This window comes from Pelophylax lessonae, assembly GCF_965119305.1.
Source record: "Pelophylax lessonae genome assembly, chromosome: 6".
Lineage (NCBI taxonomy): Eukaryota > Metazoa > Chordata > Amphibia > Anura > Ranidae > Pelophylax > Pelophylax lessonae.
Genome location: NC_138773.1, coordinates 330445772 through 330470839, shown reverse-complemented (window position 1 = coordinate 330470839; position 25068 = coordinate 330445772). Strand labels below are relative to the sequence as shown.

Here is a 25068-nt window from a genome sequence, read left to right as displayed (position 1 = left end):
CATCCTGATCACAAACACCTCCAGATACCCCCATCCTGATCACACCTTTAGATACCCACCCACCCTGATCACACCCCCAGATACCCTCACTCTGAACACGCCCCCCAGCTACCCCCTACTCTGATCATACCCCCTACTCTGATCACGCCCCCCCCCAGATACTCCTCCATCCTTATCACACACCTCCAGATATCCCTACTCTGATCACATGCCCAGATACCCTCCCCCACTCTGATCACACCCCCAGATACTCCTCCCTCCTTATCACACACCTCCAGATACCCCCACCCTGATCACATTCCCAGATACCCCCTACTCTGAAAACACCCCTCAAATACCAGCCCCCACTCTGATCACACCGCCCAAATACCCCCCCCACTCTGATCACAGCCCCCAGATATCCCCCATACTCTGAAAACACCCCTCATATACCCACCCCCACTCTGATCACACCCCCTTAGATACCCCCTCACTCTGACCACCCTCCCTCCAGATACCCCCCACACTCTAAACACACCACCTAGATACCCCCCCACTCTGATCACACCCCCCTAAATACCCCCCAGTCTGCTCACACAGTCTTTCTTTACATTACAGCATCTCCCCTGTCTGGGGACACTTACTTTCGTCAGGCTCCAGAATGAGGACAGCTTCAGACATCAGGCTCACTACAGGCTCCTGGGGGAGGAGCCGAGTGCAGAGGGGTGGATAGTGGATTGTCTAGTGCTGTATGTCGCCTCCTGTGTGACTTGGTGTCAGCAGGCTCCAGAGAGGGGATACGACGGGGGACAGCTCAAGACACCAGACGCACTATAGGTTTGTGGGGGAGGGGAGGAGCTGAGTGCAGAGGGGTGGATCCCTGTCCATAGTGCTACATGTGGATCTTCTGATTGACCCTCCGCTGTGGCCAATGGAGAGGGAATAGGAGTGGATTAAAGCAGGTGTATGCCGGCCGCTCTCTCTTCTCACGCACTGATAATGGGGGGCACTCTGACAGCCCGCAGCTCGCCTCTCCCCTGTGTCACAGCGCCGGCCCTGGGTACGCAGCTGCTGCTGGAGGAGGAGAGGACTCAGTGGCACTGGAGCTTCGGCACCCCTCCTCCGCCTCAGCTCGCGGCGCCTGGGTGCGGTGCACCCCGTGCACCCGCCCAGGATCGGCCCTGCAGGGGGGTTACCAAGAAAATGCGTTTGCGGAGCATGCGCTCCTTCTTCAGGCCTAGCCAGGTCATATCCGTTGTGGACTTTAATAGGACTGGAGTTGTATCTTCTGGGTCCTAACTCTCAAAGCTTGCAATAATTATTTCAATTAAAAAACTAAACTGGCACATCATAATTATACAATGGAATTAAAAGCATAAATAAATAATAAAATTTATAAAATTATCTATAGGGTTTTATTTAAGGAAATGTAATGTATATCACTTATGATATAATTTAGGGAATTGTGTGAAGAGATTACAGGCACTTATACTGTATATAAACAAAAAAAAATATAAAAAATATATATAATTTTGACTGTATTGTGTGAAGATTATATTAGAAATACAAATAAAAATAAAAGTAAAACTAAAAATAATAATAATAATGAAATACTTTGAAAAAAAATTTATATATATATATATATATATATATATATATATATATATATATATATACATAAAAAAGAAAAATTAAAAAGTAATAAATAATAAACAATAAATAAATATAAAAGAAAAAATAATAATGGAAGAATAAAATAAAATAGAAATAGAAAATGAAAGAAAAAATAAATAAATATATATATATATATATATATATATATATATATATATATATATATATATATATATATATACACATACACATATATTACGCTAAAGATACAAAAAACCAATGACATCTAAGATGAACCATTATGTTAGTGAGTGGGATATTTGAGTGGGATATTTTTTGTTGAAAGTCTGACGATTTGCTCTAGATGTTAAAATGAAATATTGATATGATGTAATGTATGCAGTATTATTAATGTGTTAGTTTCAATTTCCTCGTTCAACCCACCGGGGTACCAAAGTATCCAGGGAGTATATCCAATATGTTTCTCTCTGGCAGAGACGTTTGAAGCATTCTGCTGTTGGAAAGGTGATGGATTCAATGATTAAGACCTTGAGGCCCAAAGAAGATTTTTGGTGGTGTTGTAAAAAATGTCGGGGAATGCTATGCTTATCATTGCCACCCTCTAGAAAGCATCGGTGTTCCCCGAATCTTTTCCTCAAGGTGCGGATTGTCCGACCCACATAGTGTGTGAGCCACAGGGGCAAGAAAGACAATATACCATGAACTCCGTTGAGCAATTGAAAAAGTTCTTAATGGGATAAGTACAATCATTAACCTTAAATTCCTTCTGTCTGTGGGTAACATGTTTGCATGTTAGGCAAAGTGCTTTTCGACATTGATACATGCCTATCAAGGGGATGAGGCATGGTCTAGTATGGTTCGGTCCTGGTGTACATTTTAATTTTCTGGGGGCCACTAGGCTTTTGATGTTTCTGGCTTTCCTATAAGCTACTTTTGGGTTTGGATGGTAATAGATCTTTAAGATGCGGGTCCTACATAAGTATAGGCCAATGCTTGGTCAACAATTTTTCCATCTGTTTGAATTTGGCATGAAACTGTGTTACAAACCGGAGTGCACTGTCTGGGTTATTCTGTGTTCTTCTTTTTGTCTGTTTTGGACCTGCTAGAAAAGTAGTATAGGCCTCATCCAAAAGAGGTTCTGGGAATTGTTTTTCTGCGAGTTTTTGTTTTAGCAGTGCACTTTCCATATAGTCTTTCCCTTTTGTGCAATTCCACCGCAACCTGCAATACTGGCTTTTTAGAATATCATGAATCCATCTGGGGTGGTGTCAACTACTAAAATGCAAAAATGAATTACCAGCTGTGGGTTTTGTGTCATTTTCAGCTTGAATAGTGACATTTTCATGGTAAAGTATAAGATCAAGAAAGGCAAGTTGGACAGGATCACGTACTGAGGAGAAAGTGAGACCATATGTATTGTTGTTTCAGTGATTGACACATTTTTGGAAAATGGGTTCTGGGCCATCCCAGATGACTATAATGTCATCTATATACCTCCCATAAAAAAATAATATGGGAGGTATAGGGATTGTTATTCCAGATGTGATTGGCCTCCCAGAAACCCATTGTTAAATTGGCATAGCTGGGGGCAAAATTTGCCCCCATAGCTGTACCATTAACCTGTAGATAAAATTCACCATCAAATTTACAATAATTATGATTTAGACAAAACTCAGTGGCATCCATTATGAATTGTATCTGTTGTGGATTTAATGTGGGATCTTCCATGAAGAATTCAGAGACCGCTCTAAGTCCTATATGGTGGGGGATAGATGTGTATAGTGAGTTTACATCCAGGGAAGTCCACAAATAAGTGGATTCCCATGTGTAATGTTCTAATTGTTCCAAGTGATGGACTCCATCTCAAATGTATGAGGGAAGTCCTTGTGCCAATGGCTGTAAAAACTGATCTATGTATTGGGAAAATGGATTGGTGATGCTGGAATAACAATCCCTATACCTCCCATATTATTTTTTATCGGAGGTATATAGATGGCATTATAGTCATCTGGGATGGCCCAGAACTCAGCTTCCAAAAATGTGTCAATCACTGCAACAACAATACATATGGTCTCACTTTCCTCAGTACATGATCCTGTCCAACTTGCCTTTCTTCATCTTATGCTTTACCATGAAAATGGCACTATTCAAGCTAAAAATGACACAAAACCCACAGCTGGTAATTCATTTTTGCATTTTAGTAATTGACACCACCCCAGATGGATTCATGATATTCTAAAAAGCCAGTATTGCAGGTTGTGGAAGAATTGCACAAAAGGGAAAGACTATATGGAACAAAATGCACTGCTAAAACAAAAATTCACCGAAAAACAATTCCCAGAACCTCTTTTGGACTAGGCCTATACTACTTATCTAGCAGGTCCAAAACAGACAAAAAGAAGAATACAGGATAACTCAGACAGTGCACCAGACAGACAGTGCGGACAGTTTGCAATTCAAACAGATGGAAAATTGTTGACCAAGCATTGGCCTATACTTATGGAGGACCCTCATCTTAAAGATCTATTACCATCCAAACCCAAAGTAGCTTATAGGAAGGCCAGAAACATCAAAAGCCTAGTGGCCCCCAGAAAATTAAAATGTACACCAGGACCGAACCATACTAGACCATGCCTCATCCCCTTGATAGGCATGTATCAATGTCAAAAAGTACTTTGCCTAACATGCAAACATGTTACCCACGGACAGAAGGAATTTAAGGTTAATGATCGTCCTTATCCCATTAAGAACTTTTTAAATTGCTCCATGGAGTTCGTGGTATATTGTCTTTCTTGCCCCTGTGGCTCACACACTATGTAGGTCGGACAATACGCACCTTGAGGAATAGATTCGGGGAACACCGACCCTTTGTAGAGGGTGGCAATGATAAGCAAAGCATTCCCCGACATTTTTTACAACACCACCAAAAATCTTCTTTGGGCCTCAAGGTCTCGATCATTGAATCCATTTCCAACAGCAGAATGCTTCAAACACCTCTGCCACAGAGAAACATACTGGATATACTCCCTGGATATTTTGGTACCCGGGTGGATTGAACGAGGAAATTGAAACTAACACATTAACAATACTGCATACATTACATCATATCAATAGTTCATTTTAACATCTAGAGCAAATCATCAGACTTTTAACAAAAATATCCCACTCACTAACATAATGGTTCATCTGAGATGTCATTGTTTTTTTTGTATCTTTAGCGTAATATATGTGTATATGTGTGTACATATGTATATGTGTGTATATATGTATGTGTGTATGTATATATATATATATATATATATATATATATATATATATATATATATACACACATTTATATATATTTTTCTTTCATTTTCTATTTCTATTTTATTTTATTCTCCCATTATTATTTTTTCTTTTATATTTTTTTATTGTTTACTATTTATTACTTTTTATATTTTCTTGTTTATGCTTATATATATTTTTTTCAAAATATTTCATTATTATTATTATTATTTTAAATTATTTTTTCCTTTTTTTTGTATTTGTATTTCTAATATAATCTTCACACAATACCATCAAAATTATATATATTTTTTATAATATTTTTTTTTATAAAAATAAGTGCCTGTAATCTCTTCACACAATTCCTTAAATTACATCATAAGTGATATACATTACATGTCTTTACATCATTCTTCTACTTCTGTAAGCATACACATATATATACACTTTTAAACATCGTTTAATATTTCCTTACAAAAACCCTATAGATAATTTTATAAATTTTATTATTTATTTATGCTTTTAATTCCATTGTATAATTATGATGTGCCAGTTTAGTTTTTTAATTGAAATAATTATTGCAAGCTTTGAGAGTTAGGACCCAGAAGATACAACTCCAGTCCTATTAAAGTCCACAACGGATATGACCTGGCTAGGCCTGAAGAAGGAGCGCATGCTCCGCAAACGCATCTCCTTGGTAACCCCCCTGCACCCGGAAGTCAATGACAGGAGAAGCTGTGCTGATTCTTTGCCACGCCACGGAAAGGCTGACATCCATCAGCCGTGTCCTGGTCTGCTGTAGCCGCCGAGGCCACCCTGATACATCCCTCCCTTCAGGGGACTTTTGATATACAACGCCAAAAGCTGTGTCTTTTACTCAAGTGTGAGTACTTTTGCCACAATAAATACTTGGTATGCTGCACTTAGATGGCGCTTGTGTTTCTTCCTAAGCTATCCTTAAGCCCCTTCTTGCTTGAACACTGAGAAGCCGTCTTAAAGAGCCAGCACACATCTCCAATCAACTTTAACCACTTGGCGTCTGCTCACGTTGAGCCTACTGCGGCAAAGTGGTTCGTTATCGTCTGACGGCGTAGACCTACGTCGTCAGACACTTCCCTTTCTTGGCGGCGCGCGCGCGCCGCTGGAGGCTCACTCACGCTGTATTCAGTCACAGCGGGAGTCGGGCCAGGGGAGGAGCGATCGCCGCCGCTCTTCCCCGATCGTCTCTGAAGTGACAGGCAGGGACAGATTGCAGGGTTTAGCATAGTTGAACCCTCGATCTGTCCCTGTGTCACACAGTCACCTCCCCCCCCACACGTCAGTAAGCACCAGGCATACATTAACCCCTCCCTCTCCAATAAAATTAACCCCTTCCCTGCCAGTGTAATTTTTACAGTAACAGTGCATATGTATAGCACTGATTACTGCAGTAATGTCACTGGTAACCCCAAAAGTGTCAAAAATGTCAGTTAGGGGTCCGATCTGTCCGCCGCAATGTCGCAGTCCCGCTAAAAAAATCGCAGATCGCCGCCATTACTCGTTAAAAAAAAAACACCAAAAATGACAGAAATCTTTCCCATAGTTAGTAAACGCAATAACTTTTGTGCAAACCAATCAAAATACGCTTATTGTGATTTTTTTTTACCAAACATAGGTAGCATAAAACAAATTGGCCAAAAATTTAAAAAAAATTTGATTTTTACATTTTTTTGGGGGGGAATTTCATATAAAAAAAACGTGAAAAATATTGTTATTTTTTTAAAATAAACGCTCTTTTTTTGTTTATAGCGCAAAAAGTAAAAATCGCACAGGTGATCAAATACCACCAAAAGAAAGCTCTGTTTGTGGGAAAAAAAGGACGTAAATTTAGTTTGGGTACGGCGTCGCACAACCGCGCAATTGTCCATTAAAGTCGCACAGTGCCGAATCACAAAAAGTGGCCCAGACGTAAGACAGCAAAATCCTCCGGTTGTAAAGTGGTTAAAACACCACATTTACTTCTGAGGACTTGCCACTTATCTTGCTACTCCCACTCCATCACCTGTAAGGACTAGCTCCTGTCTACTTTTCGCCAATATGACCAATTTTATTTTACAATCTGCAAAGAGCATGGTCGTGCGGGGTTCCACCCGCCCAGCCACATCATTTATTTACAGCACTCTGTGAATGGAAAACTACTAAGTTCCGACAGCCTTTGCTGGCTTGTATTTCTCAATGAACTATCATGACGCTGTTGAGCACTGCGGTAGTTCATTGATGCTTCCTGTTAGTATGTAACTGCTACGCCGTATGATGTATGATGTATGATGTACGGCCAAACAGCTTACACACAGAGTATGCAGGAGCCCAGCATTGCACATACAATCTGCTGATCATGGGTCCAATGCTTTCCAGGCTCCCAATAAAATAAATAAATACACACTTTTTTACCTGCAAAAAAGATGCCCATTTATTATTTTTTAATAGGTGAACTTCTCCTTTAAAGTAAGCAACAACAAAGGCGGCTTTAGCTAACTACATGCTTCACATAAGAGAATGCCCACGGCAAACAGACTATAATCATCCTCTGGTCTTGAGATGGAAATATGAGTATGGAGAAACCCCCAAACCCTGCACCTTTTTAGAGTCATACTGCCCAAAACATACAATAGTGTAGGTGCTTTTAAGTGCTGGAAACTAAAACTAGGATAAAGTCAGAATAGAAAATATACAGTACAAAGCAGAAAACCAGCTCAACACTTCGACCATCATCAGTTTATCACCAAGAAAACAAAGAAGGTTATTATGGGCTTCCAAAAACTGATTTTCCCTGGCATGCCAGGTTTCCCACACTTGATTATGTCTGTCTTGGGTATTATGGAGGCACGCCATGAGGGTCTCCATCAGTTAGACATCCCTAATCCATATAATGACACCTCAGCTGGGGGGACCCGTTTTGTCCAGTGTAGGGCCACCAAACACTGCACCACTGTTAAGACTTGTCATGCTAGTTTATTAGCTGGCTTAGACAGAGTAAGAGTAAGGAGAGTGGGCCCAGGAGGAGATGTTTAAAGTAGGCGAACCATAGCTGGTGAACTAAATGCCAATATAGTTAAATGCATTGACAGTGGCAATATATACAGTATGGAGAAGGGAACCCCAATCCTTTAGACAGCGCTAATAGCAATCACTCAGCGAGGGGTAAATTGAGTGGAGGATCGCAGGGGTCATATACCAGAAACAAAGGCTTTTGTAGGAGTTTTTTGTACAATGTACAAAGTGAGCTTTTTGCTGCCTGGGACTAAACAACCTGCCAGTCCTCAAGGATCACATCCTCTCCCAGGGCCCATTCCCATTTGTGCATATATAGGCATTTCCCTAGTGCTTGCATTGCAAAGGCATTTCACATTTTATAGATACCTTTGCAAAGGGTCAGCCAACACTGTTCAAATGGTGTTCATTTTTGATAATTGAAGAGAGGGGGGGTTATATACCGTGAATAGGGATGTATCTGTAAGTGCCCAAAGTATGCTTGAAGTGATAAATAACATCTGTCTCTAAGCATATCAAAGGTTAGCAGTTTTATATTCATAGCATCCAACAGGTGGCCAAAATAAAATAGTTTCTACAACATCTGTGGTTGGAACATAGAAGAAGTTAGACTTTCTGGCACTTTGGGATTGAAGAGAAAGACAGACTTTAAGGAGGCTTCTCACATAAGTGTGTGATTGTGCCTCAGTGTCCTCCACAGAGTATGGAGAAAGGCCATCGTGTAGAGAAGATTAATGGAATCAATGGACACGTTCGTGTTCCACAGGAGATTGTAGGGGTGAATTGGTGCCAATCAAAGCTTCTCTATTTCTCTCAATCGATTGTAACCAAACCGAGTTGACCAAGAGATGGTGGCTCAAAGATAGGTGGTGTGGTATTATTTTAACAAATAACGTAGCACAAGGCCGCCATGATTCTTAGAAACAAAGAGGACAGATTTTTGTATTCTGTGCTTCTTACATTCCCAAATAAAGTTTAGAATATCCATTTGGATTCTTAAGATGTGTAATAGGCACTGGGAAAAATAACATTAGGAAAAGATAGAGGAGCAAGGGGAGAATGGTTGTTTTAAAGGCGGTGATGCGACCTAGGAAGGAGATATGATGACGTTGCCTTTACGTTAAAGTTGTACATATGGCATGAAAATGGGGTTGAAAAGTTTCCCTATAAAGACCCTCATATGTAGGGTTGAGTTTGACTCCCAAATATTTATTTGAGGTGTTCTCCAGGCATATGGGAAGTTAGTGGTGAGATGCTGAATCTCTGCAGAGGTTAGGTTTAGAGGCAAGGTCTCAGATATGGTAGTATTAGCCTTATAGCCGGATAAAGATCCATATATCTCCAAAGCTTGATGAAGGTTTGGAAATGTTACACAATGTTGGGTTAGTGTAAGAAGGATGTTGTTCACACATAGTGAATTTTTAAATTCTCTTCCGCTTACCATTATACCATGAATGTTAGGATCTTGGCGTATGAGAACCACTAGAGGCATAATACAAAGAGCAAATAGTAGAGGGAACAGGGGACAACCTTGCCCTATCCCTGTGGTGATATAGAAGGGGGAAGAAGGTGGAGTAGAGAATTTTAAACTGCACCGACGGAGTCTAATAAAGATGTTGAATAGCTCTCAGGAAAGGTCCCTTTCCAAGAGTCAAGGGTGGTGAGCAGAAAAGACCAACTGAGGATATCAAAGAGCAAAGCGGTGACGCTGATAGTCTAGAGATACTGCTAGTCACAAAATACTGTTGTATACATTCCTGAAGGTCTCGGGAGGATGGAAGGTGCGGTGTGGAGGTGTCATTATATAAGGTGGTGTAATATTCCCTAAATAGCTGAACTACTGTATATGTGTGGGGTGTGACTGCAGATTCCCTAACTTATCATTGATAGCTTGAGGGGCTACCATTCACACGTTATCTTTAAGCTTGTTGGCTAACAATGTGTGTTCCTTGTTCCCCTTATCACAATACATTTGGGGAGATGAGTAAGTGTTTTTCCAACCCTCCCTAATGCTAACTCTTTTAGGGTAGTCCTCAATTTTACTATTTCTCGTAATAACTCAATCGAAGGTGAAGAACGTGAGTATTGAGGGATTGGAGTTTATATTCGCTTGTTGTTAAGCTGCCATGGCATTTTTCTTTAGGGATGTAGGTAGGGATATACACTGGCCTCTCACTGCCACTTTGTGTTCCCTCTCAAAGAGTGTTAGTGGAAATTTAAGGAGCCTGATTTACCGCAAAATATAGTTTTAGAGAAGACTCCAGTTCCATGGTAGATGGGTCATGTTTAAGTAAAAACTGATTTAGTTGCCAGTGACAAGCTATAATTTGAGCAGAATGCAGTGATCAGGTTAGTAGGATAAGGGTGTGACCCGACCATGAAATAGGGAGGATATGTGAGGCTTCCAACATCCTCAAGGTTGGACTATTGATGAAAAAGTAATCAATATGGGAATGAGTAAAATAGAGATGGGAGTAGTCTGTATATTGTTGTTCGACTGGATGAGAAACCCGCCAAGCATCAAAAAATCACATATTTCCTTTATTATGTTTTATATTTTTATTTCTAGGAGTTTCAAAAGCAATTCTGGAAGCTGCTGGACCACCTATTGCATCATCTGCTAAGGCACAGGGTAAAGCTCTGCATTGGACCATTGTTATTGTATTTTTCGGACAATGTACCAATAGAATGTGGCATACAGTATGTATGGAAGATATAGAGGGAAATGGGCTTCAAGCAGTGGGGTTAATATGGTTGATGGATGCTCATAAGGTGCCAGTAAAGACCATGCCATGTACATTTTTGTATCTTTCCACTTCTGACAGGTTCCGGACCTCATAAAGGATACGTCATTACTGGGTCTGGAAAGCTCCGACAATCATGTGTATGGATTATCCATGTGATAGGACCAACTGGTCCAAAAACCACTAAGAAAATAGTTCTAGATGCCTTACAGGAGTGTGAGAACCTTCAAGCCACTTCTGTCACCTTCCCCGCTCTGGGAACAGGTATGATCAATGCATCACAGACAGTTCTACTTTCTATGTGCAAGATGAAGTAAGTTTTCCTTTTAGCCGCACCTAAAAACCACATTACTTAGTTTGGGAATCACTGCACAAGAAGGTGTTCTACACATCTAACTCTGAACATGCAGAAAGCAGCAAATTAAGTTATGCTGCCGTTTTCATCACATTTGCATGAACAGGACCTGACCGTGTACTGTTTCTGAAAGGTGCGATATACCCTAAAACTACTGCTAAAAAATCTCTCAATAAAACACAAATTCTAACATTTTCCTGCAGAATGGCTAAAATGTGTGGGAACAACACTCACCTGCCTGTATGCCTTACTCATGCAGCCGGTGGGTGTTTCACCTTCTCCTCTGTCCTCCATGGCAGTCTTACCTTTAGAATCACAAGTGTGACATTGTCTCAACAAATGAGTAATGGGATTATTCCAGGCAAAACATATCATGGAATGCATAGTTACTTTATGTGGAATGTATGGTGCCAGGTGGAGCTGTAGCTTGAGGCTTGTGGGCCCCAATGCAAAAGTTGATCCAGGCCCCCCACTACCACCCGTTACTTCATTCTGAGCTGCTGGGTGAAAGTGGTGTGCTTAAATGTAAAAGAGGAAACTCAGAGTGCCTGGCCCGGGCCTTCCCCCGGGATGGGCCCTCTGACTTCCATATTTAAATATAAGCACACTGCTTTTACCCAGCAGCTCAGAGTGTGGCATGCCTGCCCCACCACGTGTGCAATTGCACAGTTGAGCAGGGTGGGAAGGGAGGGGCTGTACTGGGGGCCCCATCACCCTGTGTTGGTGAAACTGGAAACTCAGAGGGCCTAGGACCTAAGCAGGGTGACGTTGCAAGCACCATTCCCCAGTGACACAGTGTGAAACTGAATGTGACAGGGAGGCTGCACGGGGCACCCTAGAGAATGGGTGGGGTCGCCATTGCGACCCCTCAAGCTCCACCCATGGTGGACAGTGTCAGTAGTTTTTTTTATTTTATTTTTTACAATTTTTTAATTATTACAAATTTATTTTTTTTATTATTTTTGACATTTTTTTAACAGCCCTGTTGGGGGGCTTTGGTGAAATATCAGGGGTCTAAACAGAAAGGAATTGAGGACACAGATTCTTCAATTTCTTTCTATGTTGCCTCAGCTGCACTGAAGATGAATAAACAGGGAGCTCTATACAGAGGCTTACAATTCATTCACAAAATGAAGTATAGTAAAGACGATTTCCTATGCTTCAATTAAGAATGAACACAGTGAGTGACGTCCACTCACTCACTGTGTTCATTTAGAAAAGAAAGGGGCCGGCAAACAGGGAGGCCTGGGCAGCTGGGGGGGAATAAGATAGCGGATAGGAGGGGGTGATCAATGCTGCTGGGGGCAATTGCAAAAACTGATGCCCTAAATAGCTTTCTATGCAGCAGCTGAAAGCTGGGGGGGGGGGCTTCCCACCATCCCTGTCCTGAGTTTAAGGGTCTGTACACCTGCTTTGCCCATTATGAGGGGTTCCCACCATCCCTGTGCTGAGTTCCGGGGTCTGTACACCTGCTGTGCCCATTATGAGGGGTTCCCACCATCCCTGTGCTGAGTTCCTGGGTCTGTACACCTGCTGTGCCCATTATGAGGGGTTCCCACCATCCCTGTGCTGAGTTCCAGGGTCTGTACACCTGCTGTGCCCATTATGAGGGGTTCCCACCATCCCTGTGCTGAGTTCCCGGGTCTGTACACCCGCTGTGCCCATTATGAGGAGTTAATTTTGTTTATTGAAAAATCTTACAAACAACAACTTATATACAATAAAACCATAATAAATAAATTAATAAATAACATATTTACAAAATAATTAAATATAACTATACAAAACCAAAAACCAAACAAGAACATAATAAATAAACCAAATTGCGCACAGCATAAACCCTATGAGAGAGCCAGACTAAGGAACATCACCGTCACCATGCATGTAGCCTTTTATCAAAAATATATTTTATCTGAAAATCTAGGGGAGTGAAGCAAGGACAGAAAGAAAAGCCGCACACCCCGAGATCAACAGGCAGCAGCTACAGAGTCCTGATATTCCTCCACGCCTTTATCCAGGCCTCCTGCTGCCACCTGTCTTTCTCAAGACCTCGAATCTTCCCAACCTCACCCAGAATGTTCTGCACCACCACCTCAACAGGGAGGATTTTACTCCGTAAGGATACCTGGCACCGTGCACTCCACGTGAAATAACGGACTACTACACTAACTAAAAAAAGTGTTTCCAAATCATAATCCCGGCGAGTCTGGAATGCCCCATACACCCACTCTGCATAACTCATATGGGGGAGGAAGGGTACACTCAGAGCCCTCCCTACCCTCTTGTACACCTCTATATTAAAAGGGCACTGAAGCAAAAAATGATCCATGGACTCCACCGCACCTCCACACTCTACTCTCGGGCAGCCACGATCACTCACAGAGAGAAACTTCAGGTTGCCCTTCACATATAGTTTTCCATGGAAAGCGAGCCAAGCCTGATCCCTAAACTTCATTGGGATTCTCTCCAAATTAATCAAACGCAAACCCTCCCCCAAAACTAGGCTTGGGCAATCCCTTAAGGCCAGTGGTTCGCAAAAAACAGAGCTCATGATCCGCTTCTCAAGAAGTTTCCTTGGAAGAGATCTGATCTCCCCTGCCGTTACTTGCCACTGCCGAAGTATTTTCAAACACGGGGCAACATAAGTCGGGAGCTTATCATGCTTGACCCTCAGGCTTTTCACTGGCCCACCATTTTCCCAGTTTCGCAGAAAGGGCCTAAACCAGGACTGGAAAATACCAACCCACCCAGGCGGTCTCTCTGCCAACATGTTACCAAGGTTGTACTTTACAAACATCAGAGAGAAAAAGACTACAGGGTTGATCATTCCTAGACCACCCTCCCGCCTAGGAAGATAAGTCACACTCCTTTTGACAAGGTTTATTCTGTTTCCCCATAACAGCTGGAAGAAACAACTATAGATCCTGGTATAGAGAGACACTGGCAAAATGCAGACAAAACTGACATACAGAAAAATTGGAATCAGGTAACCTTTGATCAGATCAACCTTTTCCCTTAAGGAAAACCGCCAACTTTTCCAGCTCGCCACCTTGGCATTGGCATTCTCCAGCCTGCTCACCCAATTTGCATGACCATAGTCACCTGGGCCAAATTCAATGCCTAGAACTCTAATTTTTTGTTGGGGCTCCGGGAAGTCATCCGGGAGAACAAAGCTCTCACCTTCCACGCCCATCCAGAAAGCTTCACACTTGTCCTGGTTGACCTTTGAACCTGATGCTTCCGCATACTGCCTTGTCACTGAGACCACCTCCTGCGCTTCCCCAGTCCCAGAGACAAAAACAGAAACATCATCAGCATAAGCCACAACCTTCAAAGGAGGCTCACCAGCGATGCCCAAAGGTACCCCACACAATGGTCCACTCTCTAGCCTTCTAATGAAGGGGTCGATTGCAAACGCATATAGCAGAGGACTCAAAGGACACCCCTGACGCACACCTGAGCCAACCACAAAGGGCTGCCCAACCCAACCATTAACCAGAGGAAAGCTTTCAGCCCCTTTGTACAAAATCTTGAGCCAATCAATGAAACCCCCCTCCAGGCCATACTTGCCAAGAAGGAGCCATAGGTACTCATGATTAACCCTATCAAAGGCCTTAGCCTGATCCAATGTCAGCAGATATTTACCCCAACCAGCAGCCCTACAACGCTCCAAGGCCTCCCGGACAGCTAACACAGCTGAGAAAGTGCTTCTACCCTGGATTGCGCAGTGCTGGTGATGGGATAACAAATCGCCTGCCACTGATGATAATCGCCAGAAAAAAATCTTTGCCAGTATCTTTCTATCGACATTAAGAAGGCTAATGGGGCGCCAATTCTCAATCATCGAAGGATCTTTGCCCTTTGACAGAAGAACCACTGCAGATTGCCTCATGGAAGGAGGGAGAGAACCCTCATGCAAACAGCCATTAAAAACCTCCGCAAGGTGTGAAGCCAGGATCTTCTTAAAACATTTATAAAATTCGGCTGTCAAACCATCTGGCCCTGGCGTTTTCCTGATGGCTAGTTTATCAATAGCCTGGATCACCTCATCTGCAGTGATTTCATCTGTCAAATTCATCAAAGGAACAATATTTTCCAGACCTGGCGTAGAGTCCAAAAAACTCAACATCCCTGTCCGATCAAGGTTCTTTCCTCCCAGGAGATCAGCATAGTATGACCTGACGACCTCCAGGATCCCTGACCTAGACTTCGTCAGAGAGCCCGTACTGTCCTTCAGGCCATTGACCGTCTTAACTGCTACGCTCTGTTTACAATTCTGGTAAGGGTCAGGCGAATGGTATTTCCCATAGTCCCTTTCCTGAACCAAAGAGGCGTGCCGGTCATATTGATGGGTCCTCAGGAGGAGCTTCACCTCAGAGATCGCCCCAGAATCTCCTCCATTCGATACAAGGCGGTCAAGTTTCCTCCGCAAACGCTGGTAGGTGATATACTTATCTTGCTGTCTCTTTCTCCCTATGGCCTTGAAAAGCCTAACAGTCCGCTGTTTTATAAGCTCCCACCATTCTGACTTACTGTTGCAAAAGTCTAGGATAGTTACCTGTGCCTGAAAAAATTCCTCAAAGGATTGTCTTACTTCCTCGTCATCCAGGAGGGCCGAATTCAATCTCCAGATACCCCTCCCCCTAGGTGGCACGCCTGAGGCATTCAGAGTCAAATATAGAATACAGTGATCAGAAAACTCCACTGCCCGACAAACAGGTGCCGAAAAAGCAGAGTCCTCCTTTAAAAAAAACCTATCTATCCTACTCTGACTATTACCTCGCTGAAAAGTGAACCCCGTGCTGTCTGGGCAGCGCTTAATGTGCACATCTACCAGACCTGCTTCCCTAACCATTGCATTCAGGAAAAGGCTGTCATAGCCCAGCTTATCTCTGAAACCTCTCCTGTCTTTAGGCCTAGTAATGGTGTTGAAGTCACCTCCAAAGATAACCTGCTGAGCCGTAAAAAGAAAAGGCTTAATCTTTGTAAAGAGGCATTTCCTGTCCCATTTTGTCTGGGGACCATAGATGTTAATCAGGCGCAGGTCCTGCCCCCTCACAGAGACATCCAAAATCATGCATCTCCCAATCTCTACCTCAATTACCCGTCGGCATGTTACCATACCAGAAAAAAGGACCGCAACCCCGCTGTAAGGCTCGGCCGCAAGAGACCAAAAGGAGGGACCACGCTTCCACTCCTTCTTTGCCAGATGTATATCAGCCAGATTACTGAGATGGGTCTCTTGCAAAAACAAAATGTCAGCATCAAACTCGCTGAGCAAAAATAAGGCCATATGACGAGCACTCACTGATTTTAAGCTGGCAACATTAATGGTTGCCACTTTTAACGGAGTGGGAACTGCCATTAGGATAATTGAGGCAGCCGTTTCTTAGCCTGACTACTCTCTCTTCCTGGAGAACCAGTGCGCTTCAATGCACCCTGGGACTCATCATCCATAGAAGACGCCGTACTCAACGAGTCCCATTCATCGTCATCATCTGACAGGACCCCAAACTTATTTTTCAAGGGCAAAACCTTAGGACTTTGGGCAACTGAACACCTTTTTTTTTTTCTTTTGCCCTTCTTCCTTTTCTCCTCCAACCATTCCACATCATCCTTGGACAAACTGCAAATTACAGTCTCCCCACTCTTAGCCTCCCCTTCACCCCCACTCTCCCTTACCTTATCTGCCACCAGGCCAGCCTCTTCACCATTTTCCCCACTCCTCTGCATCCCCTGGTCCCCAATAGAAGCCCTGAAATGTCGAGGGGGTGGGACTGGCACTGCACTTGATGCCCCTGCATCAGCACCTCTTGCGGCCTCTGCAATTTTGGAGGACATAGACACAGAAGGATTGGACACATTCTCGGTAACTGATACATGCAAACGCACAGACTGGGGCACCACAGATTTGGAAGACACTGACACACTGGGAATTGGCACAGACTGGGAAATCACAGACTGGGAAGACACAGGCACACTAGGCAAACGCACAGACTGGGAAGACACAGGCACACTGGGCAAACGCACAGACTGGGAAGACACAGGCACACTAGGCAAACGCACAGACTGGGAAGACACATGCACACTGGGCATTGGCACAGACTCAGAGGGAATCGCAGGCACCCTAGCTGCTGAGCTCTGAGCATCCTCCATGTCCAGGCGGAAGAACTCTCTCATGAGCTCAGGCTGGTTATGCATTGCCTCGGGACACTGGCTATAAGGATGCCCAACCGAATTGCACAAGTTGCACCTTATAATGTTGCAATCCTTTGCCAAATGCCCTAAATCCTGACACAGAGAGCATTTCATCACTGGACAGGAGGATGCAAAGTGCCCTTTATCCCCACATTTATTACACAGTTTTGGCTGGCCTGGATAAAAGATGGTCAGCCTGTCCCTTCCCAGGAAAGCTGAGGATGGCAGATGCTGGATGACATTATCAATAACCCTCAGTTTTAGCTGCACAGACCATCCCCCCGTCCATATTCCTCGGTCATCCATAATTTTGTGTAAGGGGCTCAGGATGTCTCCATATCTCCTCAGCCATACAGATAAATCCCCTTGTGGTATGGACTCATTGCGCACAAGAATCGTCACCATTTTAATAAGTGGCTGACGTGACACAACTTTGGGGATGAGCCCTCTCCAGTCCGGCAGGCTCCTACACACATGTTCATATTTCTCCCAAAATATGTCCAAAGACTCCGGACGGATAAAGGACAAATCATACTCATAGGAGCCGGTCGGACTGATCAGGGCGAAGATATCTTCGGGTCTAAACCCCATCTGCAGAATCTTATCAACCACAGCTCTCCTATATGGGGGAATACCTTCGCCTTCCCATCTGAGCTGAACCACATTCCTCCTTTTAAATAGTGAGGAAGATAAACCATTTCCATGCTCCCCCCTACCAGATCCTGTAGCAGCACCAGCATAGGTTTTCCTCCCAGACATACCAGTAATTACAGCATTGTCCTTAGACACAACCACACCTGCTGACAAGGAGCCTGAATCAACCCTTGCAGTCTTTGGAGCAGCAGAGACAAGACCCACCCCCTCCCCCTTCTCTAAGCACTCAGCTGCTTTCCTGGGTTCAATCACAGTTTTTTTTACTGCAGAATCCCCAACAGTTGTAGCACTACTGCTCCCAGCATCTCCTGCACCATTTTCAGGAACAACAGCTTTATCTGGGTCAGGAAAAGCCTTTGCAATGTCCGTGGTGCTCCTCTCTGCAGACACTTCAACCAAAAGCTCAAAGTTATTTTCAGTTTTCCCACCAATCGCATTTAAAGTTTTTTTAGCAGGTGCATCAGGTTGCACTGCATGCTGCACATTGTCTATGGGTGTGGGCTGACAGCCCATAGCACTACAACCCTCAGCAAGCACATTGTCATTAATAAAGTTCATATCACCACTTTGCACACACACTGTACCTGCTTGCTGTGTTACCTCTGCAGTGTCATGGCTGATGGTGGGATCAAACTCCCTCCTGGTTGTTGCAGGCTTAATGGTGAATCTTCCTCTCTCCACGGGTCTCTCTTTCATAGGGCGAGGAACGGTATCCATCTCCTCATCTGAGGAATCCGCAGAAAAATGTAACTTTCTTCCATCCAGAGGGGTTTCCAGCTCAGCGATGAACTCCAACATGCCAGTACCCCCCTCAACCTCCTGCTCAGATGTTCCACATTGCTGCTGCAGAGGGAGGGAGACAGAGGCCTCCGCCATTGGGGGCTCAGCAGATGTCTGAGGTGTTGAAGAGCTGGGCTCATCCTCCGGGCCCACTTTCTCACTCTCTGCTGACTCTGTCGGTACCTGCATCTCTTCACTGGCTGGGTCACTCTCCATGCTGGAAACGGTTCCTCTCCTCATACGGCTGAAACGTTCCTCATTCCTGTATTTTTCCTTAAAAGCTCCGCTACTTTCCTTCAGAGAGCTCACCAACTCTTTCTGCTTCCTCAAAGCTTGCTCCAAGTCCTTTAATTCAGGCCTCAGAGCCGGTCTCTTCTTACTGTACAGTTTGGCACAATACAACTTTTTCTTTTTAAATTCAGTTTTTAAAGCTGCCAATTTCTCCTCCTCTTTCTCAATCCTTGTCAGCTTGTCCACAATCCTCCGTCTAAAGGTAGATAGGGATTCACCCCTCCTTGGGCCGAGCTCCATGTCTTCCATAGGCCGAGGCCTAGTCTCAGGCCTATCCAGGGGGCCCCCGCCGGGGTCCTCCCCAGGATCCAGCATCCCTCCTGGGGCAGAGAAACAACTCTAGCCCCTGGCTTCTGGAAGCACACGAGCTAAGGAATCAGCAACCTCACACCTCGCTGTCAGGGAGTGGAATGGCAGTTTCCCACCATCCCTGTGCTGAGTTCCAGGGTCTGTACACCTGCTGTGCCCATTATGAGGGGTTCCCACCATCCCTGTGCTGAGTTCCCGGGTCTGTACACCCGCTGTGCCCATTATGAGGAGTTCCCACCATCCCTGTCCTGAGTTCCCGGGTCTGTATACCTGCTGTGCCCATTATGAGGGGTTCCCACCATCCCTGTGCTGAGTTCCCGGGTTTGTACACCTGCTGTGCCCATTATGAGGGGTTAATTTTGTTTATTGGAAATTCTTACAAACAACAACTTATATACAATAAAACCATAATAAATAAATTATAAATAACATATTTACAAAATAATTGAATATAACTATACAAAACAAGAACATAATAAATAAACCAAATTGCGCACAGCATAAACCCTACGAGAGAGCCAGACTAAGAAACATCACCGTCACCATGCATGAAGCCTTTTATCAAAAATTATATTTTATGACTGATTTTCAGCTGATAACATTATTGGTTGCCACTTTTAACGGAGGATAATTGAGGCAGCCGTTTCTTAGGCTGACTACTCTCTCCCCCTGGAGAACCAGTGCGCTTCACTGCACCCTGGGACTCATCATCCATAGAAGACGCTGTGCTCAACGAGTCCCATTCATCGTCATCATCTGACAGGACCCCAAACGTATTTGTCAAAGGCAAAACCTCAGGACTGTGGGTAGCTGAACACTTTTTTTTCCTTCTTTTGCCCTTCCTCCTTTTCTCCTCCAACCATTCCACATCATCCTTGGACAAATTGGAAATAACAGTTTCCCCACTCTTACCCTCCCCTTCACCCCCCTCCCTTACCTTATCTGCCACCAGGCCAGCCTCTTCACCATTCTCCCCACTCCTCTGCACCCCATGGTCCCTAATAGAAGCCCTGCAATGTCTAGGGGGGGAGGGGACTGGCACTGTACTTGATGCCCCTGCCTCAGCACCTCTTGCCGCCTCTGCAATTTTGGAGGACATAGACACAGAAGGATTGGACACACTCTCAGTAACTGATACTTACATACAGACTGGGAAGACACTGACACACTGGGAATTGGCACAGACTGGGGCACCACAGACTGAGAAGACACAGGCACACTAGGCAAATGCACAGACTGGGGCACCACAGACTGGGAAGACACTGACACACTGGGAATCGGCACAGACTGGGGCACCACAGACTGGGAAGAGACAGGCACACTAGGCATTGGTACAGACTCGGGGGGAATCGCAGGCACCCTAGCTGCTGAGCTCTGAGCATCCTCCATGTCCAGGCGGAAGAACTCTCTCATGAGCTCAGGCTGGTTATGCATTGCCTCAGGACACTGACTATAAGGATGCCCAACCGCATTGCACAAGTTGCACCTTATAATATTGCAATCTTTTGCCAAATGCCCTAAATCCTGACACAGAGAGCATTTCATTACTGGACAGGAGGATGCAAAGTGCCCTTTATCCCCACACTTATTGCACAGCTTTGGCTGGCCTGGATAGAATATGGTTAGTCTGTCCCTCCCCAGGAAAGCTGAGGATGGCAGATGCTGGATGACATTGTCAATAACCCTCAGTTTTAGCTGCACAGACCACCCCCCCGTCCATATTCCTCGATCATCCATAATTTTCTGTAAGGGGCTCAGGATGTCTCCATATCTCCTCAGCCATACATGATAAATCCCCTTGTGGTATGGACTCATTGCGAACAAGAATTGTCACCATTTTAATGAGTGGCTGACGTGACACAACTTTGGGGATGAGCCCTTTCCAGTCCGGCAGGCTCCTACACACATGCTCATATTTCTCCCAAAATATGTCCAAAGACTCCGGACAGACAAAGGACAAGTCATACTCATAGGAGCCGGTCGGACTGATCAGGGCAAAGATATCTGCAGGTTTAAACCCCATCTGCAGAATCTTATCCACCACGGCTCTCCTATATGGGGGAATACCCTCAGCCTCCCATTGTAACTGTACAACATTCCTCCTTTTAAATAATGAGGAAGATAAAACATTTCCATGCTCCTTCCCTGCTTGCACCCCCCTCCCAAATCCTTCAGCAGCACCAGCATAGGTTTTCCTCCCAGAAACACCAGCAATTACAGCATTGTCTTTAGACACGGACACACCTGATGACAAGGAGCCTTAATCAACCCTTGCAGTCTTTGGAGCAGCAGAGACAAGACCCACCCCCTCCCCCTGCTCTGAGCACTCAGCTTCTTTCCTGGGTTCAATCAGAGTCTTGTCTACTGCAGACTCCAAAAAAGTTATAGTACTACTGCTCCCAGCATCTCCTCCACCATGCTCAGGAACAGTCACTGTATTTGGTCCAAGCAAAGCCTCTGTAATGTCCGTGGTGCTCCTCTCTGCAGACTCTTCAACCAGAAGCTTAATGTTATTTTCAGTTTTCTCACCAATTGCATTTAAAAGTGGAGTTTTTTCAGCAGGTGCATCAGGTTGCACTGCATGCTGCACATTGTCTATGGGTGTGGGCTGATAGCCCATAGCACTACAACCCTCAGCAAGCACATTGTCATTATTAAAGTTCATATCACCACTTTGCACACTCACTGTACCTGCTTGCTCTGTTACCTTTGCAGTGTCATGGCTGATGATGGGATCAAACTCCCTCCTGGTTGTTGCAGATTTTATGGTGAATCTTCCTCTCTCCACGGGTCTCTCTTTCATAGGGCGAGGAACGGTATCCATCTCCTCATCTGAGAAATCCGAAGAAAAATTTAACTTTCTTCCATCCAGAGGGGTTTCCAGCTCAGTGATGAACTCCAACATGCCAGTACCCCCCTCAACCTCCTGCTCAGGTGTTCCACATTGCTGCTGCAGAGGGATGGAAACAGAGGCCTCCGCCATTGGGGGCTCAGCAGATGTTTAAAGGTGTTGAAGAGCTGGGCTCATCCTCCGGGCCCACTTTCTCACTCTCTGCTGACTCTGTCGGTACCTGAATCTCCTCACTGACTGGGTCACTCTCCATGCTGGAAACGGCTCCTCTCCTCATACGGCTGAAACGCTCCTCATTCCTGTATTTCTCCTTAAATGCTCCGCTACTTTCCTTCAGATAGCTCACCAGCTCTTTCTGCTTCTTTAAAGCTTGCTCCAAGTCCTTCAACTCAGGCCTCAGAGCCGGTCTCTTCTTACTGTACAGTTTGGCACAATACAACTTTTTCTTTTTAAATTCTACTTTCAAAGTTGCCAATTTCTCCTCCTCTTTCTAAATCCTTGTCAGCTTGTCCACAATCCTCCGTCTAAAGGAAGACAGGGATTCACCCCTCCTTGGGCCGAGCTCCATGTCTTCCATAGACTGAGGCCTAGTCTCAGGCCTATCCAGGGGGCCCCCGCCGGGGTCCTCCCCAGGATCCAGCATCCCTCCTGGGGCAGAGAAGCAACTCTAGCCCCTGGCTTCTGGAAGCACACGAGCTAAGGAACTAGCAACCTCACACCTTGCTGTCAGGGAGTGGAATGGCAGTTTCCCACCATCCCTGTGCTGAGTTCCCATGTCTGTACACCTGCTGTGCCCATTATGAGGGGTTCCACTATCCCTGTGCTATGTTACCGGGTCTGTACACTTGCTGTGCCCATTATGAGGGGTTCCCTCCATCCCTGTGCTGAGTTCCTGGGTCTGTACACCTGCTTTGCCCATTATGAGGGGCTTCCACTATCCCTGTGCTGAGTTCCCAGATCTGCACACCTGCTGTGCCCATTATGAGGGGTTCCACCATCCCTGTGCTGAGTTCCCGGGTCTGTACACCCTCTGTGCCCATTATGAGGGGTTCCCACCATCCCTGTGCTGAGTTCCCGGGTCTGTACACCCGCTGTGCCCATTATAAACTTATATACAATAAAACCATAATAAATAAATTAATAAATAACATATTTACAAAATAATTGAATATAACTATACAAAACCAAACAATCACTGTCACCATGCATGGAGCCTTTTATCAAAAATATATTTGATCTGAAAATCTAGGGGAGTGAAGCAAGGACAGAAAGAAAAGCTGCACACCCCGAGATCAACAGGCAGCAGCTACAGAGTCCTGATATTCCTCCACGCCTTTATCCAGGCCTCCTGCTGCCACCTGTCTTTCTCAAGACCCTGAATCTTCCCAACCTCACCAAGGATGTTCTGCACCACCACCTCGACAGGGGGGATTTTACTCCGTAAGGATACCTGGCACCGTGCACTCCACGTGAAATAACGGACTACTAGATTAACTAAAAAAAGTGTTTCCAAATCATAATCCTGGCGAGTCTGGAATGCCCCATACACCCACTCTGCATAACTCATACACTCAGAGTCCTCCCTTCCCTCTTGTACACCTCTATATTAAAAGGACACTGAAGCAGAAAATGATGCATGGACTCCCCCGCTCCTCCACACTCTACTCTCGGGCAGCCACGATCACTCATAGAAAGAAGCTTCAGGTTGCCCTTCACATATAGTTTTCCATGGAAAGAGAGCCAAGCCTGATCCCTAAACTTCATTGGGATTCTTCCCAAATTAATCAAATGCAAACCCTCCCCCAAAACCAGGCTTGGGTAATCCCTTAAGGTCAGTGGTTTGCAAAAAACAGAGCTCATGATCCGCTTCTTAAGAAGTTTCCTTGGAAGAGATCTGACCTCCCCTGCCGTTACTTGCCACTGCCAAAGTATTTTCAAACATGGGGCAACATAAGCCGGGAGCTTATCATGCTTGACCCTCAGGCTTTTCACTGATTTCACCCACCATTTTCCCAGTTTTGCAGAAAGGGCCTAAACCAGTACTGGAAAATACCCACCCAGGCGGTCTCTCTGCCAACATGTTACCCATGTTGTACTTTACAAACATCAGAGAGAAAAAGACTACAGGATTGATAATTCCTAGACCACCCTCCCGCCTGGGAAGATAAGTCACACTCCTTTTGACAAGGTTTATTCTGTTCCCCCATAACAGCTGGAAGAAACAACTATAGATCCTGGTATAGAGAGACACTGGCAAAACGCAGACAAAACTGACATACAGAAAAATTGGAATCAGGTAACCTTTGATCAGATCAACCTTTTCCCTTAAAGAAAACTTCCAACCTTTCCAGCTCGCCACCTTGGCATTGACATTCTCCAGCCTGTTCACCACATTTACATGTACATAGTCACCTGGGCCAAATTCAATGCCTAGAACTCGAATTTTTTTTGTTGGGGCTCTGGGAAGTCATCTTAGAGAACAAAGCTCTCACCTTCCACGTGCATCCAGAAAGCTTCACACTTGTCCTGGTTGACCTTTGAACCTGATGCTTCCGCATACTGCCTTATCACTGAGAACACCTCCTGCGCTTCCACAGTCCCAGAGACAAAAACAGAAACATCATCAGCATAAGCCACAACCTTCAAAGGAGGCTCACAAGCGATGCCTAAAGGTATCCCACACAATGGTCCACTCTCTAGCCTTCTAATGAAGGGTTCAATTGCAAACGCATATAGCAGAGGACTCAAAGGACACCCCTGACGCACACCTGAGCCAACCACAAAGGGCTGCCCAACCCAACCATTAACCAGAGGAAAGCTTTCAGCCCCTTTGTGCAAAATCTTGAGCCAATCAATGAAACCCCCCCTCCAGGCCATACTTGCCAAGAAGGAGCCATAGGTATTAACCCTATCAAAGGCCTTAGCCTGATCCAATGTCAACAGAAATTTACCCCAACCAGCAGCCCTACAACGCT

General features: G+C 44.8%; 1 pseudogene across 1 annotated transcript in view; it reads left to right on the top strand.

The window, feature by feature from the left end:
- The window catches only part of LOC309557748 (protein mono-ADP-ribosyltransferase PARP15-like), a 95311-nt pseudogene that overhangs the window by 26723 nt on the left and 43520 nt on the right, over positions 1-25068 (top strand). The window contains exons 3-4 of the transcript XR_014226198.1: positions 10481-10543; positions 10737-10919. The product of XR_014226198.1 is annotated as a protein mono-ADP-ribosyltransferase PARP15-like (transcript). The remainder of the gene's footprint in view (positions 1-10480; positions 10544-10736; positions 10920-25068) is intronic.